At 41.8% G+C, this 19872-nt stretch overlaps 1 protein-coding gene across 1 annotated transcript in view; it reads right to left on the reverse strand.

Annotated features, from left to right (window-relative positions):
* SP6 (Sp6 transcription factor) overlaps nt 1–19656 on the reverse strand; it is a 32246-nt gene extending 12590 nt beyond the window's left edge. The window contains exon 1 of the mRNA XM_069751723.1: nt 19137–19656. The gene's annotated coding sequence lies outside the window, so the exon portion shown is untranslated. The remainder of the gene's footprint in view (nt 1–19136) is intronic.
* Between the last annotated feature and the right edge of the window lie 216 nt (nt 19657–19872).

Raw genomic sequence — 19872 nt, forward strand, 5'->3', positions numbered from 1 at the left:
GGAGTACAAATTTGTCTCAGCCACCATGAGGTTTACAAAATCCTCAGAGCAAAAGACTTTGAAATTTCTATGAAGCTGGTGGTGTTGAATGTGATTCCTGATTCCGCCACAAAATCAGGAATCTGTGGCTCATTATTTTTGGGGGTGTGTAACGTTAGATGCTGGTTCATTTTCTCTTTCCTGGGGCATCTGCGTAGTGGTTCGGCATCACTTGAGGAAGAGGAGGATGAAAAAATAATGAAGGTGGCATCCTCTTCCTCGCTATCAGTGTCGGAAACAAGGAAGGCTTAGGCCTCCTTTGCTGAATACCGCGATTGGGATGAGGCGGACATTTTTCCACGTATGCAGTGTTTCTTTGAGTGTACCAAATTTTATTCAGGTCTGTGTGTGTGAGTGTTTGATGTGAGCTTTTTTATTTAGAAGAGAAAACATAAAGAAAGACTAGAAAGAAAAACATAAAAATAAAAGAATATAAAAATTTAGTAAAATAAAAAAATAAACTTAATAAACGTACATTACAGACCAAAAGTTTGGACACACCTTCTCATTTAAAGATTTTTCTGTATTTTCATGACTATGAAAATTGTACATTCACATTGAAGGCATCAAAACTATGAATTAACACATGTGGAATTATATACTTAACAAAAAAGTGTGAAACAACTGAAATTATGTCTTATATTCTAGGTTCTTCAAAGTAGCCACCTTTTGCTTTGATGACTGCTTTGCATACTCTTGGTATTCTCTTGATGAGCTTCAAGAGCTAGTCACCGGGAATGGTTTTCACTTCACAGGTGTGCCCTGTCAGGTTTAATAAGTGGGATTTCTTGCCTTATAAATGGGATTGGGACCATCAGTTGTGTTGTGCAGAAGTCTGGTGGATACACAGCTGATAGTCCTACTGAATATACTGTTAGAATTTGTATTATGGCAAGAAAAAAGCAGCTAAGTAAAGAAAAAAGAGTGACCATCATTACTTTAAGAAATGAAGGTCAGTCGGTCCGAAAAATTGGAAAAACTTTGAAAGTGTCCCCAAGTGCAGTGGCAAAAACCATCAAGTGCTACAATGAAACTGGCTCACATGAGGACCGCCCCAGGGAAGGAAGACCAAGAGTCACCTCTGCTTCTGAGGATAAGTTTATCCGAGTCACCAGCCTCAGAAATCGCAGGTTAGCAGCAGCTCACATTAGAGACCAGGTCAATGCCACACAGAGTTCTAGCAGCAGACACAGCTCTACAACAACTGTTAAGAGGAGACTTTGTGCAGCAGGCCTTCATGGTAAAAGAGCTGACTGCCCGCAACTATCTGACACTAACCCTTACTATATTCAGTAAAAAAATACTGTAGTAGATGCTAATTACTACAGTATATTTTTACTGTCCCTAATCTAGTCCTGTCAACTAATATAATTTTTTTAACCCCTTCCCGACCCATGACGCCACGTAGGCGTCATGAAAGTCGGTGCCAATCCGACCCATGACGCCTATGCGGCGTCATGGAAAGATCGCGTCCCTGCAGGCCGGGTGAAAGGGTTAACTCCCATTTAACCCGATCTGCAGGGACAGGGGGAGTGGTAGTTTAGCCCAGGGGGGGTGGCTTCACCCCCTCGTGGCTACAATCGCTCTGATTGGCTGTTGAAAGTGAAACTGCCAATCAGAGCGATTTGTAATATTTCACCTATTATAACGGGTGAAATATTACAATCCAGCCATGGCCAATGCTGAAATATTATCGGCCATGGCTGGAAATACTAATGTGCCCCCACCCCACCCCACCGATCGCCCCCCCCAGCCCCCCGATCTGGCCGGTACACTGCTCCGGCTCCCCTCCGTCCTGTGCTCCGCTCCCCCCCGTGCTCTTGTCCGCTCCCCCCGTGCTCCAATCACCCCCCGTGCTCCAATCACCCCCCTGCACTCCGATCCACCCCCCTGGTGCTCCGTTCCACCCCCCCGTGCTCCATTCCAGCCCCCCCGTGCTCCGTTCCACGCCCCCCGTGCTCCGTTCCACCCCTCCCGCGCTCCGATTCCCCCCCCCGTGCTCAGATCCCCCCCCTGTGGTCCCACCCCATCATACTTACCGATCCAGCCGGGGTCCCGTCCATCTTCTCCCTGGGCGCCGCCATCTTCCAAAATGGCGGGCGCATGCGCAGTGCGCCCGCCGAATCTGCCAGCCGGCAGATTCGTTCCAAAGTGCATTTTGATCACTGAGATATAATCTATCTCAGTGATCAAAATAAAAAAAATAATAAATGACCCCCCCCCCTTTGTCACCCCCATAGGTAGGGACAATAAAAAAATAAAGAAATTTTTTTTTTCCACTAATGTTAGAATAGGGTTAGGGTTAGGGGTAGGGTTAGGGCTAGGGTTAGGGCTAGGGTTAGGGCTAGGGCTAGGGGTAGGGTTAGGGGTAGGGTTAGGGCTAGGGTTAGGGCTAGGGTTAGGGTTAGGGGTAGGGTTAGGGTTAGGGGTAGGGTTAGGGGTAGGGGTAGGGCTAGGGTTAGGGTTTCGGTATGTGCACACGTATTCTGGTCCTCTGCGGATTTTTCCGCTGCGGATTTGATAAATCCGCAGTGCTAAACCGCTGCGGATTTATGGCGGATTTACCGCGTTTTTTTCTGCGCATTTCACTGCGGTTTTACAACTGCGATTTTATATTGGAGCAGTTGTAAAACCGCTGCGGAATCCGCACAAAGAAGTGACATGCTGCGGAATGTAAACCGCTGCGTTTCCGTGCAGTTTTTCTGCAGCATGTGTACAGCGATTTTTGTTTCCCATAGGTTTACATTGAACTGTAAACTCATGGGAAACTGCTGCGGATCCGCAGCGTTTTCCGCAGCGTGTGCACATACCTTTAGAATTAGGCTATGTGCACACGGTGCAGATTTGGCTGCGGATTCGCAGCAGTGTTCCATCAGGTTTACAGTACCATGTAAACATATGAAAAACCAAATCCGCTGTGCCCATGGTGCGGAAAATACCGCGCGGGAACGCTGCGTTGTATTTTCCGCAGCATGTCAATTCTTTGTGCGGATTCCGCAGCGTTTTACACCTGTTCCTCAATAGGAATCCGCAGGTGAAATCCGCACAAAAAACACTTGAAATCCGCTGAAAATCCGCAGGTAAAACGCAGTGCCTTTTACCCGCGGATTTTTCAAAAATGGTGCGGAAATATCTCACACGAATCCGCAACGTTGGCACATAGCCTTAGGGTTAGGGTTGGAATTAGGGTTGTGGTTAGGGTTAGGGGTGTGTTGGGGTTAGGGGTGTGTTGGAGTTAGGGTTGTGATTAGGGTTATGGCTACAGTTGGGATTAGGGTTAGGGGTGTGGGGGGGTTAGTGTTGGAGTTAGAATTGAGGGGTTACCACTGTTTAGGCACATCAGGGGTCTCCAAACGCAACATGGCGCCACCATTGATTCCAGCCAATCTCGTATTCAAAAAGTCAAATGGTGCTCCCTCACTTCCGAGCCCTGAAGTGTGCCCAAACAGTGGTTTACCCCCACATATGGGGTACCAGCATACTCAAGACAAACTGCGCAACAATGACTGGGGTCCAATTTCTCCTGTTACCCTTGTGAATCTAAAAAAATGCTTGCTAAAACATAATTTTTGAGGAAAGAAAAATGATTTTTTATTTTCACGGCTCTGCGTTGTAAACGTCTGTGAAGCACTTGGGGGTTCAAAGTGCTCAACACATATCTAGATAAGTTCCTTGGGGGGGTCTAGTTTCTAAAATGGTGTCATTTCTGGGGGTTTCTACTGTTTAGGCACACCAGGGGCTCTGCAAACGCAACGTGACACCCGTAGACCATTCCATCAAAGTCTGCATTTCAAAAGTCACTACTTCCCTTCTGAGCCCCGACGTGTGCCCAAACAGTGGTTTACCCCCACTCATGGGGTATCAGCGTACTCAGGAGAAACTGGACAACAACTTTTGGGGTCCAATTTCTCCTGTAACCCTTGGGAAAATAAAAAATTCTGGGCTAAATAATTATTTTTGGAGAAAGAAAACGTATTTATTATTTTCACGGCTCTGCATTATAAACTTCTATGAAGCACTTGGGGGTTCAAAGTGCTCACCACACATCTAGATAAGTTCCTTTTGGGGTCTAGTTTCCAAAATGGAGTCACTTGTGGGGGGTTTCTACTGTTTAGGCACATCAGGGGCTCTGCAAACGCAACGTGACGCCCGCAGAGCATTCCATCAAAGTCTGCATTTCAAAACGTCACTACTTCAATTCCAAGCCCCGGCATGTGCCCAAACAGTAGTTTACCCCCACATATGGGGTATCACCGTACTCAGGAGAAACTGGACAACAAATATTGGGGTCAAATTTCTCCTGTTAGCCTTGGGAAAATTAAAAAATTCTGGGCTAAATAATTATTTTTGAGGAAAGAAAACGTATTTATTATTTTCACGGCTCTGCATTATAAACTTCTATGAAGCGCTTGGGGGTTCAAAGTGCTCACCACACATCTAGATAAGTTCCTTTTGGGGTCTAGTTTCCAAAATGGGGTCACTTGTGGGGGGTTTCTACTGTTAAGCCACATCAGGGGCTCTGCAAACGCAACGTGACGCCCACAGAGCATTCCATCAAAGTCTGCATTTCAAAACGTCACTACTTCACTTCCGAGCCCCGGCATGTGCCCAAACAGTGATTTACCCCCACATATGGGGTATCAGCGTACTCAGGAGAAACTGGACAACAACTTTTGGGGTCAAATTTCTCTTGTTACCCTTGGGAAAATAAAAAATTGCAGGCTAAAAGATCATTTTTGAGAAAATATTTTTTTTTTTTTATTTTCATGGCTCTGCGTTATAAACTTCTGTGAAGCACTTGGGGGTTCAAAGTCCTCACCACACATCTAGATTAGTTCCTTTTGGGGTCTAGTTTCCAAAATGGTGTCATTTCTGGGGGATCTCCAATGTTTAGGCACACAGGGGCTCTCCAAACGTGACATGGTGTCCGCTAATGATTGGAGCTAATTTTCCATTTAAAAAGCCAAATGGCGTGCCATCCCTTCCTAGCCCTGCCGTGCGCCCAAACAGTGGTTTACCCCCACATATGGGGTATCAGCATACTCAGGACAAACTGGACAACAATATTTGGGGTCCAATTTCTCCTATTATCCTTGGCAAAATAGGAAATTCCAGGCTAAAAAATCATTTTTGAGGAAAGAAAAATTATTTTTTATTTTCATGGCTCTGCGTTATAAACTTCTGTGAAGCACCTGGGGGTTTAAAGTGCTCAATATGCGTCTAGATAAGTTCCTTGGGGGGTCTAGTTTCCAAAATGGGGTCACTTGTGGGGGAGCTCCAATGTTTAGGCACACAGGGGCTCTCCAAACGCGACATGGTGTCCGCTAACAATTGGAGCTAATTTTCCATTCAAAAAGTCAAATGGCGCGCCTTCCCTTCCGAGCCCTGCCGAGTGCCCAAACAGTGGTTTACCCCCACATATGAGGTATCGACATACTCGGGAGAAATTGCCCAACAAATTTTATGATCCATTTTATCCTACTGCCCATGTGAAAATGAAAAAATTGAGGCGAAAATAATTTTTTTGTGAAAAAAAAGTACTTTTTCATTTTTACAGATCAATTTGTGAAGCACCTGAGGGTTTAAAGTGCTCACTAGGCATCGAAATAAGTTCCTTGGGGGGTCTAGTTTCCAAAATGGGGTCACTTGTGGGGGAGCGCCAATGTTTAGGCACACAGGAGCTATCCAAACGCGACATGGCGTCCGCTAACGATGGAAATAATTTTTCATTCAAAAAGTCAAATGGCGCTCCTTCCCTTCCGAGCCTTACCATGTGCCCAAACAGTGGTTTTCCCCCACATGTGAGGTATTGGTGTACTCAGGAGAAATTGCCCAACACATTTTAGGATCCATTTTATCCTGTTGCCCATGTGAAAATGAAAAAATTGAGGCTAAAAGAATTTTTTTGTGAAAAAAAAGTACTTTTTCATTTTTACGGATCAATTTGTGAAGCACCTGGGGGTTCAAAGTGCTCACTATGCATCTAGATAAGTTCCTTGGGATGTCTAGTTTCCAAAATGGGGTCACTTGTGGGGGAGCTCCAATTTTTAGGCACACGGGGGCTCTCCAAACGTGACATGGTGTCCGCTAAAGAGTGGAGCCAATTTTTGATTCAAAAAGTCAAATGGCGCTCCTTCCCTTCCAAGCCCTGCCGTGCGCCCAAACAGTGGTTTACCCCCACATATGAGGTATCAGCGTACTCAGGACAAATTGGACAACAACTTTCGTGGTTCAGTTTCTCCTTTTACCATTGGGAAAATAAAAAAATTGTTGCTAAAAGATAATTTTTGTGACTAAAAAGTTAAATGTTCATTTTTTCCTTCCATGTTGCTTCTGCTGCTGTGAAGCACCTGAAGGGTTAATAAACTTCTTGAATGTGGTTTTGAGTACCTTGAGGGGTGCAGTTTTTAGAATGGTGTCACTTTTGGGTATTTTCAGCCATATAGACCCCTCAAACTGACTTCAAATGTGAGGTGGTCCCTAAAAAAAATGGTTTTGTAAATTTCGTTGTAAAAATGACAAATCGCTGGTCAAATTTTAACCCTTATAACTTCCTAACAAAAAAAAATTTTGTTTCCAAAATTGTGCTGATGTAAAGTAAACATGTGGGAAATGTTATTTATTAACTATTTTGTGTCACATATCTCTCTGGTTTAACAGAATAAAAATTCAAAATGTGAAAATTGCGAAATTTTCAAAATTTTCGCCAAATTTCCATTTTTATCACAAATAAACGCAGAATTTATTGACCTAAATTTACCACTAACATGAAGCCCAATATGTCACGAAAAAACAATCTCAGAACCGCTAGGATCCGTTGAAGCGTTCCTGAGTTATTACCTCATAAAGGGACACTGGTCAGAATTGCAAAAAACGGCAAGGTCTTTAAGGTCAAAATAGGCTGGGTCATGAAGGGGTTAAATTCTTTTTTTCACACACACAAAAAAAAAGCAACAACAACCGGGGGTCGATCATTGATGTTAGTCACTGACCAGCATTCAATGGCTGTAGGACAAAAAAAGTGATACAAATAAAAAAAAAGACAGGAAAAAGTCATTTCCAAAAGCTAGCACAGACACTAATCAGTGATGTGTGTCTGATCAGCGGCAGCAGAAGGCATGCATGGAGGGGGTGCAAAGGGAGGGTGAGAAAAGATAGACAGGGACAAAAATGTCATTGAAAACAGCAAGCACGGATGCTGATCAGTGATTTGTGTCACTAATCAGCGCTCAGCGGATGCAGGACCAAAAGAAAAAAACTGACAAAATTCAATCGATCAAGTATTGATCAGCAATCATGTCCTCATCAGCTCTCAATGGCAGAAGGGGGGTGAGGAGTAAAGGGGGATAAGGGGATTGGGGTGGATTAGGAAAATCAGGGATCAGGAACAGCTTTCTTCTTTCAAGAATCGCAGCAGCAACACAAGCAGTGATGGCACAGGATTCAAAAAGACTGTAGCACCACAAGGTCCAGCACAAAGCAGCAGATCAGCATAATGACCGCTCAGCAATGTCCCCAAGCTGGAATGAGGAAATGTACCGTAGATCAGTTATTGTGGGGTCAGATAGCGTCTCTGCACTCTAATTGGTGCGATCGGCGTCATCGTCCAATCGCACCCATCAGTGCTGGGCCTGGTGATGATGCATTGCTAGGCTCCAGCCTAAGATCATTTTGTTACAACACCGATCATAGGCTGGACATCAGTGTTTCAGGCAATTTTATTGCCTGAAACACTGAAATCGCTGTGATGTACTTACCAACCTGGACGTATGGATACCAACTTCGTAATCACGCACCTGTTCCCTGCACTTGCGCTGTTATCCGAACTTTAGCCACTTTTCTATGGGCAGTGTCTTCATACTTCTTTTGTGCAGGCACTGATGAGTCATTGCAGAGTAGCAGTGGCTTGCCTGTGCAGAAGGATGAAGGCACTGCCCATAGTAGGGTGGCTAAGGTTCGGATAATAGTGCGAGTGCAGGGCACAGGTGCGGAATTATGGCATCACAACTGCACATCACAGGGCAGTGTAAAGTGCATGGGAAGGGCGTGTTATGATAATGAAGACAGGAGGCAGAGATTTCTTCCAGGCACCTCACGCCCCATAGCCTAGAAGAAATCATTAGCATAAAAGATTAAAACTCAATTTCTCAACAACTAGACAGCAGCTATGAGTCATTGAGTCATACAGGTAAAACTAATTTAATCATTCTATTACCTTTTTGCCCATAGTAATAGCTTAACCCCTTCCCGACCTTTGATGCAGCGTATGCGTCATGAAAACCTGTGCCAATCCGATCTGTGATGTAGCATATGCGTCATGGTCGGATCACGCTCCTGCAGGCCGGGTGAAAGGGTTAACTGTAATTTCACCCGACCTGCAGGGACAGGGGGAGTTGTAATTGAGCCCAGGGAAGGTGGCTTCGCCCCCCTCCCCCGTGGCTACGATCGCTCTGATTGGCTGTTGAAAGTGACGTTTCACTTTCACTTTCAATCAGAGCGATAGCAATATTTCACAAATGAAAATTGGTGAAATATTACAATCCAGCCATGGCCGATGCTGCAATAGCACCAGCCATGGCTGGAGATCGCGATCTGCCCCCCGCCACCACCACCAATCTCCTCCCCTCCGTCCTCCGACCTGTCATTTGCTGTCCTCCGCTCCCCTCCGTCCTCCTGTCCGCTCCCTCTGCAGTCCGATCTCCCCCCCGCTGTCTGATCACCCCCCCACATACTTACCGACCTCCTGTGTCCCTCCCGGTGTCCGTCCGTCTGTTCCATGGGCGCCGGCATCTTCCAAAATGGCAGGCGCACGCGCAGTGCGCCTGCCGAATCACAGCGATCAAAATAAAAAAAATGATAAATAAACCCCCCTTTATCTCCCCTATAGGTAGGGACAATAATAAAATAAAGAAAATATATATATATTTTTTGCCCCACTAGGGTTAGGGTTAGGACTAGAATTAGGCTATGTGCACACGGTGCGGATTTGGCTGCGGATCCGCAGCGGATTTGGCTGCGGATCCACAGCGGATTGGCCGCTGTGGATTCATAGCAGTTTTCCATCAGGTTTACAGTACCATGTAAACCTATGGAAAACCAAATCCGCTGTGCCCATGGTGCGGAAAATACCGCGCGGAAACGCTGCAGATTCCGCAGCGTATTACACCTGTTCCTCAATAGGAATCCGCAGGTGAAATCAGCACAAAAAACACTGGAAATCCGCGGTAAATCCGCAGGTAAAACGCAGTGCCTTTTACCTGCGGATTTTTCAAAAATGGTGCGGAAAAATCTCACACAAATCCGCACCGTGGGCACATAGCCTTAGGGTTAGGTTTGGAATTAGAGTTAGGGTTGGAATTAGGGCTAGGGTTGGAAATAGGTTTAAGATTAGGCTGTGGTTAGGGTTAGGGTTAGGGGTGGGTTGGGATTAGGGTTAGGATTAGGGTTGGGATTAGGGTTAGGGGTATGTTGGGGTTAGGGTTGTGGTTAGGTGTGTTTTGGGGTTAGGGTTGTGATTAGGGTTATGGCTAGAGTTGGGATTAGGGTTAGGGGTGTGTTGGGGTTAGTGTTGGAGGTATAATTGAGGGGTTTCCACTGTTTAGGCACATCAGGGGTCTCCAAACGCAACATGGCGCCACCATTGATTCCAGTCACTCTTGCATTCAAAAAGTCAAATGGTGCTCCCTCCCTTCCGAGCCCCAACGTGCGCCCAAACAGTGGTTTACCCCCACATATGGGGTACCAGCATACTCAGGACAAACTGGGCAACAATTATTGGGGTCCAATTCCTCCTGTTACCCTTGTGAAAATAAAAAATTGTATGCTAAAACATCATTTTTGAGGAAAGAAAAAATTTTTTTTATTTTCACGGCTCTGCATTGTAAACTTCTGTGAAGCACTTGGGGGTTCAAAGTGCTCACCACATATCTAGATAAGTTCCTTGGGGGTCTAGTTTCCAAAATGGGGTCACTTGTGGGGGGTTTCTACTGTTTAGGCACATCAGGGGCTCTGCAAACGCAACGTGATGCCCGCAGACCATTACATCAAGTCTGCATTTCAAAAGTCACTATTTCCCTTCCGAGCCCCGACGTGTGCCCAAACAGTGGTTTAACCCCATATATGGGGTATCAGTGTACTCAGGACAAACTGGGCAACAACAATTGGGGTCCAATTTCTCCTGTTACCCTTGTGAAAATAAAAAATTGCTTGCTAAAACATCATTTTTGAGGAAAGAAAAATTATTTTTTATTTTCACGGCTCTGCGTTGTAAACTTCTGTGAAGCACTTGGGGTTCAAAGTGCTCACCACATATCTAAATAAGTTCCTTGGGGGGTCTAGCTTCCAAAATGGGGTCAATTGTGGGAAGTTTCTACTGTTTAGGCACATCAGGGGCTCTGCAAACGCAACATGACGCCCGCAGACCATTCCATCAAAGTCTGCATTTCAAAAGTCACTACTTCCCTTCCGAGCCCCGACGTGTGCCCAAACAGTGGTTCCCCCCACATATGGGGTATCAGCGTACTCAGGACAAACTGGAAAACAACTTTTCTGGTCCTATTTCTCCTGTTACTCTTGAGAAAATAAACAATTGTGGGCTAAAAAATAATTTTTGAGGAAAGAAAAATGATTTTTTATTTTCACGGCTCTGCGTTATAAACTTCTGTGAAGCACTTGAGGTTTTAAAGTGGTCACCGCACATCTAGATTAGTTCCATGGGAGGAGGTCTAGCTTCCAAAATGGGGTCACATGTAGGGGAGCTCCAATGTTTAGGCACACAGGGGCTCTCCAAACGCGACATGGTGTCCGCTAGCGATTTTTTTCATTCAAAAAGTCAAATGGCGCTCCTTCCCTTCCGAGCCCTGCCGTGCGCCCAAACAGTGGTTTATTCCCACATGTGAGGTATCGGTGTGCTCAAAAGAAATTGCCCAATAAATTTTAGGATCCTGTTACCCTGTTACCAATGTGGAACTGAACAAATTGAGGTTAAAAGAAATATTGTGTGAAAAAAAAGTACTTTTTCATTTTTACGGATCAATTTGTGAAGCACCTGGGGGTTCAAAGTGCTCACTATGCATCTATATAAGTTCCTTGGGGAGTCTAGTTTCCAAAATGGGGTCACATGTGGGGGAACTCCAATGTTTAGGCACACATGGGCTCTCCAAACGCGACATGGTGTCTGCTAATGATTGGAGCTAATTTTTCATTCAAAAGTCAAATGGCGCTCCTTCCCTTCCGAGCCATGCCGTGTGCACAAACAGTGGTTTGTGACCACATATGAGGTATTGATGTACTCAGGAGAAATTTTCCAACACATTTTAGGATCCATTTTATCATGTTACCCATGTGAAAATGAAAAAATTGAGGCTAAAAAATTTTTTGGAGAAAAAAAGTACTTTTTCATTTTTACAGATCAATTTGTGAAGCACTTGGGGGTTCAAAGTGCTCACTATGCATCTAGATAAGCTCCTTGGGGGGTCTAGTTTCCAAAATGGGGTCACTTGTGGGGGAGCTCCAATATTTAGGCACATAGGGGCTCTCCAAACGCGACATGGTGTCCGCTAAAGATTGGAGCCAATTTTTCATTGAAAAAGTCAAATGGCGCTCCTTCCCTTCCGAGCCCTGTCGTGCACCCAAACAGTGGTTCCCCCCCACATATGGGGTATCGGCGTACTCAGGACAAATTGTACAATAACTTTTGGTGTCCAGTTTCTCTTTTTACCCTTGGGAAAATAAAAAAATTGTTGCTAAAACAGCATTTTTGTGACTAAAAAGTTAAATGTTCATTTTTTCCTTCCATGTTGCTGCTGTGAAGCACCTGAAGGGTTAATAAACTTCTTGAATGTGGTTTTGAGTACCTTGAGGGGTGCAGTTTTTAGAATGGTGTCACTTTTGGGTATTTTCAGCCATATAGACCCCTCAAACTGTCTTCAAATGGGAGGTGGTCCCTAAAAAAATGATTTTGTAAATTTCGTTGTAAAAATGAGAAATCGCTGGTCAAATTTTAACCCTTACAACTTCCTAGAAAAAAAAAAATTTGTTTCCATAATTGTGCTGATGTAAAGTAGACATGTGGGTAATGTTATTTATTAACTATTTTGTGTCACATAACTCTCTCGTTTAACAGAATAAAAATGCAAAATTTGAAAATTGCAAAATTTTCAAAATTTTAGCCAAATTTCCATTTTTTTCACAAATAAACGCAAAAATTATCAACCTAAATTTACCACTAACATGAAGCCCAATATGTCACGAAAAAACAATCTCAGAACCGCTAGGATTCGTTGAAGCGTTCCTGAGTTATTACCTCATAAAGGGACACTGGTCAGAATTGCAAAAAACGGCCAGGTAATTAAGGTCAAAATAGGCTGGGTCATGAAGGGGGTAAAAGTATCCCAGATTGCCTTTAAAGGTGATGAGCAGGATTTATTTACGAAAAAACTGGTGCCAGGTTCCCTTAAAAAAAAAAAACAATAAAAGAACAAATACTCAGGAGCAGCAGAAATAAAATAAGAGCAAAAACTGTCTACTTTTGATCTAGTTATGGGTCCTTTTTAATACTACTCTGCCCATGTAGTCAATATAATACTCCATCTAAAAGTTACTTTGCTAAAATATACTCAACACTTCTTAGAACAAAAAACCTGACCAGCACATCCATATAGTATGAACAAATGCCTACTGCACTTCTTGCAGACAAGGGAAAAGTTTCTCAGGAAACACTTTAGAGAACACTTTTGAAATTCATAGTTTCTAAAATAATTACATGTCAGGTTTTGTGATGACAAAGTGTAATATACAGGGACAGGCACAACTCATTAAAACTGGCCTGTTTCATTTTAGGTGTTCTTAGGCTGAATGAATTCCAGTCATTGACAGCAAACATTTTGTACAAGCAATTTGTAAGGATGATGTAGGATTAGGAACATCATAATTCAAATTTCAACTTGAAAATGGAATTCTGGCAGCTGATCTATGGGAAATTATTAATTGAAATAATTATAGAAGTATCATCTATAACGTAAGTGTGGGCGTAACCATTCTGCTGCTTAGGGCTCTTTCATTACTCACGCAGCAGCAAAAAATATACATTATTATAATGTAAGGTACATCCTTCCCTCCAAAAATAATCAGATTCAATCACTAGATGTCCACTAGATTAGCAACATTTCCTATGTATGTGTTCTACTATATTGAATTTTTCCTTCAAAAGCATCTGATAAGATATAAACATACATACGTAACAGGAGCTTACAGACGTGGTCCCTGAGCAACAACAGTATATGGGCCCTTTGAGGTCCAATAGCTATTCATAATGGATAATTCCACCTGCTTTGGAGCTGAAAACGGGCCCGCTTACGTATTGGGCCAATGAGCGGTTGCACAGGTTGCACCAATGGTATGTCTGCCCCTGATGCGTTATAGAAGTATTGCCTTTGCAATAAAAAATAAAGTATAACAGGGAAAAATAACCTGACCATGAGCCTATTGGCCCAGACTACAAGCATTTTACAGTAGTTGCCAATAGTATAAAGGAAAGGTCAATGGTCCATTTTGTACGATAACATCACTCTATAGGGACTGTATCTCACATGTATCGCCAGACACAAGATGGCTTCCTCCAGGGGATGCCTGAGGAAGCCACCTTGTGTTTAGTGATCTGCGTGGGATGCTGTCCCCACGTATTGGCATCAAGATGGACTCTGGTCCATTGACTTCCCCTTTTGCACTAAGCACATTAATCTGGGATTTCAGAATAGTCTACATTTACTTAGATCATCACTTTGATACACTTGAGCCTGTATTTTTATACTTCATGTCTTTATCGTGTATATTCTATATGCGAGGTGCAGGAAAAAAACAGGGATGAGAAGAGTATTGTCAGTAAGAGTAACCAGAAATCATGTCTGCTGAAAAAAATTGGATCAGTTTAGAAACGCTTTTTAAACATGTTGTAATGCAGTAATAAAAAAAAATATATATTTTATTTTTTTGTAATTCCTCCGGTTACTCGTATTGGCATCGCTCCTCTCTTATCCGTGTTTTCCGCCATACCTCTTTCATCAATTTGATAGTAGGTTGGTTTCATAGGTGGAGCATGAGCCAATCAGGAAATTTGGCTTTCCAGTCTCACATTGTGTCTTAGTGTTGTGGCTGACCTTTGTACAACTACACTTTTTGCATCACCCCTATCTTGCAATTTGATTTTACACGATGTAGCACTTCTTTTGATACTTTTTAATTGAATCTACTGTGGCTCTAAGAACAGAGACAGACTGCCGTATTTCTCGTGCGAGAATCGCATCGTAAAACTCATACTGGCTGTTGGCTCTCCTGACCTGAGCTTGACAACTGCATAGTAACCCATCATGCTGTCATGTTCAGGTCAGGAGAGGTGCCAGCCAGTCGGCCAGTCCGTGCAGTGGGATGCAATTCTCGCACCAGAAATACGGCAGTGTGTCTCTGCCCTAATACTTATTATATATTTGATGTATTACTATGGCAGGCCGTGCATGATGAATATTACACACTGTGTGGGGTGGTCTTGTTTGTTGTAGCATGGGCAGAGATGTTGGGGCTCTTGTTTTGTTGTTGTTTTTTGTGAACTTTTTAATATGTGTGCCTATTCCTTCTCTTTTTTGTTTTTTCTTTGTTTTGTAATAAAGTATAACTTTTTTCTTTGCAGCTTGAAATTTGTTTGCTATTCTCTCCATGTAATAAATAATGGTTTCCTACTCTCAAAAATATTCTAACATCTGTCTCAGAAAATCATGTATGGGCAGGCAAGTATTTCCTAATCCTCTCGTCTTGTGGGAACTGATAGGGCAATACAGGTCTCTTGTATGATACATTCAAGTTCATGGGATTTGGACTTAAAACAATATTAATATGCCTTTAAAAAAAGAATTAGAGATACCAGTCTCAACCCTCTTTTAACTTTACGATCATAATTATCTATATGATCTACACCAATAATTAAGATATCAATCCAAAACATCTTTTAACTTTACCAATCATTACTTCCTAAATAGCCCAAACCACAATCAGAATCAAACTACAACCAGAGACAGGAGACAGAACCCCCTCCCCCCATAAGATGTTAGAAAAAATAAACATTTTGCAACAAATCCAACTAAAGCTGAAAAAATTGGATTGTACTCCACAGTGAGAGATTCTGTTAAGGTGGTCATATGTTGTACGTAATTTGTTTATTCGCCACAAGCTTCGTGGGGTAGGGCAACCTCTTTGTTACAACATTAAGCATATTGGAACCTGGATTTTGTTGGCCATGATATTGAAATAATCATTATCAGCCAATGGGATAAATTGAGTCTGCTCAATTGGGGTTGAGATGATGGATAAATTGAGTCTGCTCAATTGGGGTTGAGATGATGGACAACTTGGAGACATATTGTCACTTGTATGTAATATGTGGACTACTACAATGCATATAGTAAAGAATTGATTAGCTATCAAAATGTAACACTTACTAGAGGTGGTGTGACTTGCAGTGCGAGGGCCCCAGTGCAAAATCTCTAACAGGACTCTCAACTATCACAGATCTTTAATAGTACTGATCTCATAGGGGAAAGGTGACCTTATGGGGCTCCTTATGCCTGTGTACAACTGCAACCCCTACATTCATTGTAGTCATGCCCCTATTTACTAGCGGTGGGGTTCAACAAAGGTTCATAATACCTTGTTTCCTTAATCAATGGATTAGGTATTTTGGAATTTATTTGCCAATGAATTTTTTTTATGGTGGTACCCAGTGCCTACTTAGAACTCAATCATACCATAATATTGGGACGGTTACCTGATCACAGTTCAGCTAATAAAACAGGTATGTCCAAATATATTGGTAAACCAAAAATAGTTTCCTTATTGTCAACCTGCCTGTTATATGTGATGAGATGGTACCTTGTTCTGTTCTGAAAGTCAAATAAATAGATGTTTTGCAGCTCAATATGTAAGTGATTGGCTGTTTGCGTATCGTTACATGGCCTGGGGCTCTTGGCAAACTTAATTGGAATACAGGCATCAATCAATCCAGGTGCATAAAAGCTGGTCACTTGCATATTTGGCCCCAATAGATGCCTTCTTTGAACCTGGGAAGATGTCGGCTTCTCTAACTTACTCCAATGCATTTAAGAGTAGTAATCTAGGCTTGTGCAAAATTATGTTAATGTTTGAGTTTTGGAAGTCTCTCCAATGACCCAGTTAAGCCAACAATTAATTACCTCGTATGGTACAGTAAGTAATTAGGACTTGTCATTGATAGTGCAAGTACAGTGCCTGATTGGAATTTGATACACATTGTGTTTATGCACTTACATACTTGTCTGCCTCACTAGCCAGTGATTAGTTTACTATGCATTGGCATAGGCAAGTTTCTATTTTCTATTGTTAAAAATTATAAAATGGAAACTATAATAAAGAATGGATCGTGGAGATTGACTTATTTTAGCTGACAACATTCATCTGCCCAACTAAAAGAAAGGGATATCAGTCAATCTCCTAGAAGAGTGGGAAGTAAGGGGTAAGTGGTTAGATGAAGACATTCAGCCTTCCACTTTTAGGATTGTGAGTGTGGAGATATAAACCAGCATCAGGAAGAGAGCGCATTTATTATGCTTTGCTTACATAGCACCATCTTATTCGGTGGTGATTTACAGACATTATAATCACTGTCCCCGATGGGGCTCACAATCTAGATTCCCTATCAGTATGTCTTTGAAATGTGGGAGGAAACCGAAGAACCTGGAGGAAACCCACACAAACATGGGGAGAACATACAAACTCCTTCCTGATGTCGTCCTGGGATTTGAACCTAGGACCCCAGCGCTGCAACGCAACATTGCTACCCACTGAGCCACCGTGCTTTATAAACCTCTACTTAAGAAGGTGAGTTTTTGCTTCTATTTTATTTCTGCTTTTCCCCTGAGTATTCAGATATATTTTACTCACCATACAGTTGCAGAGATATGGGTCTTTTTATTTAGTACTAATTGTTAGGCCACGGTCCCACGTTCAGTATTTGGTCAGTATTTCACATCAGTATTTGTAAGCCAAAATCAAGAGTGGGTGAAAAATACAGAAGTGGTGATGTGTTTCTATTATACTTTTCCTCTGACCGTTCCACTGCTGGTTTTGGCTTACAGATACTGATGTAAAAAACACAAATAATCAATGTGTGCATGTGGCCTTATGGTCTTTACCAGGGGGCGTTGCTCATAAGATAATAATGCAGAGCATCCTAAACACATTTCCCAAGAATGTCCTGTGAGCTACACCCCCTTGGTAAAGATCATAACAATTAGTACTAAATACATAGACCTGTATCTCTGGAACCACATGGCATATTTTAAAAAAATATATGCTGGCGGAGCAGAAAAAATAAAATAAGGGCAAAAATGTCCCATTTCTGACCTGGTGGCGGGAGCGTTTTAATTATAAGGAATGCGTCATTTCTTACATAGCTTTTACGTTCCTCCTGCTAATATAGACGGTAGAAAATTAGAGATACTTCCATATACCGTAAATACAAATCTAGATAAACAGTAAGCAACTGAGGCAACGTCTAAAAAATTGAGTTTAAATTACCCCAACAGCGTGAGAGAAGATCCTCCGGTAGGCCCAGGCTCGAACACAGAGACAATCACTTGCTACTATGATCGATTTATTATAAGCTGATTCACATATAACCTATTAGTCGTTATTGATGATATGGTCTGTGTATGCAATAATAATGCAATTAATAGTGGACATCATGGTGTCTCAGTGGTTAGTACTGTTGCTTTGCAGGTCCTGGGTTCAAATACGACCAAGGACAACGTCTGCAAGGAGTTTGTATGTTCTCCCTGTGTTTGTGTGGGTTTTTTAGTTTCCATTCGCATTTTAAAAAAGATGGTGAGCCCCAATGGGAACACTGATGATAATGTATGTAAAGTGCTGTGGAATATGATGGCGCTTTATAAGCAAAGCATATTAATAATAAGAAATAATTACATGTATAATGTGGAAGGTGGGCGCCCAGTACCATTTCTCTGGTTGTGTCAACGAACAACAGTTCGCACTGTCTAAAAATAAAGCAATAGTAACTTCGACGCTCAACATAGATTTTGGACAGCTCTGATTGAGTTATGTCAATTCTGGCCTGTTTTAAATTTCTGTGTTTGTTGTGCCATGCAAATCACAGAAATTCTTCACATTGGCTATACCTCTTTTATTACCTCTAGAACATAGTAAAACTTCACTTTTGAACAGGTGTATAACTGGAGATGGCATCTGTACAGAAATTCTTTATCGGCAATCATCAATCCTCAAGGACAACATTTACCAAATTCTATTGTCTTCCTATCACTGTGAAAATCAACATCCACCAGCAGATATTGAGTTTTTACAATACTTGATGGCCCCATGTTGATCATCTAAAATCACACATAATTTTTAAAGCTCAGTTATTAGGTAAATGCGATCGTTTCTAAATTTCTATATAAACTAATGATCTAAAAATAAGTATCAATTAAAAGGCAATGTAGGAAAAAGAAGATGAGATGGAAACATAATGTGAGATGCAGGCCTCAGAAATATTAATTTACTTATAAAAAAAATTGTACATGCCATACATTTTTGGGGAAAGATACACAACTATTTTAGTCTCCCGAGAATATTTTAGTTTTAACTAGATGTTTTTTTTTAAATTTTGAAATTCAAGAACCCTTTTATTACCAACCTTTAGTCCCGATTCTAGTTTTGTCCTTTGCTTAGTACCATCAGCATATGTTAAATGTATCTGCACTCGGAGATCAAAATATCGTCATTACATATTTATCACTGTTTAAAAACTATAAAATAACCTAATAAATATCTAAATAATAAATATACATAATGTATATTAAATATCTAAAATAAATATATATAATATATATTAAATATATAATATATATATAATATATATTAAATTAATATATGTAATATACTGTATAACAAATATATAAAATTATGAGTAAGTAGAAAGAAATACTGTCCTGTTAATGATGATAAGATAATGTGCGTGAGGCTACGTTACCACTTACAGGAGTGATTTATTTACATACCTTCACAATCTGGGCACTTCCAATGAAGATGACTATGAGATGTAGAGATCACCGCTCTTGCCCCTCTTGGAAAATCATGTGATCAGGAACCTGAAGTCCATTTGTGACTATATAAGATTCTCTTATCTGGGGGTCTTTGTCTTCAAACTTGAGTACACCTTACATGCCAGATGACCCTTTAGTATCCACTCTTGAGGCTTCTTCTTCTATACCCTGAGGAATAAGGATTTTGTTTAGGTCCTTTAGTTATTCTGCACCGTCCATTGACTCATTTAAATAAAGGTTAGTGGTTGAACTACTAGTAATCTGTAGTCAAAGGTGAAAGACTAGTCATTTCCTTGAAAGGAGTAGCCTGAGGACATCCAGTGGCCAAGAGTCCTATGAAGATCTCGGAAGGTCTCTTGTTATAAGTGTTTTGCAAACATCCATGCTTAGAGAACTCAACAGCTGCAGTATCTGATCCCATTCACACTCAGCTCCTCAAATACTTTCTGTTGCAGGCTGCTCCTCACTCACACCTAAACTTTCCAGGTTGCACCTCTGCCTTTTTCCCAGTGGGGCTCCACCTCCACTTCTCTGATGAATTTAACCCTTGATGTAGTTTGCATTTCTATCTCCTGTGAAGTTTAACTCATTAAAAGGAGAGGTGTGTCACCCAGCAGACGGCTGAAACACACAAGAAAGGAAGAGGGATTTGAAGGATTACTTGTGAAATGTACCTTAGTGAAGGAAGTGT

The sequence above is a fragment of the Ranitomeya imitator genome, chromosome 2 (genome assembly GCF_032444005.1).
Source record: "Ranitomeya imitator isolate aRanImi1 chromosome 2, aRanImi1.pri, whole genome shotgun sequence".
Classification (NCBI taxonomy): Eukaryota; Metazoa; Chordata; class Amphibia; order Anura; family Dendrobatidae; genus Ranitomeya; species Ranitomeya imitator.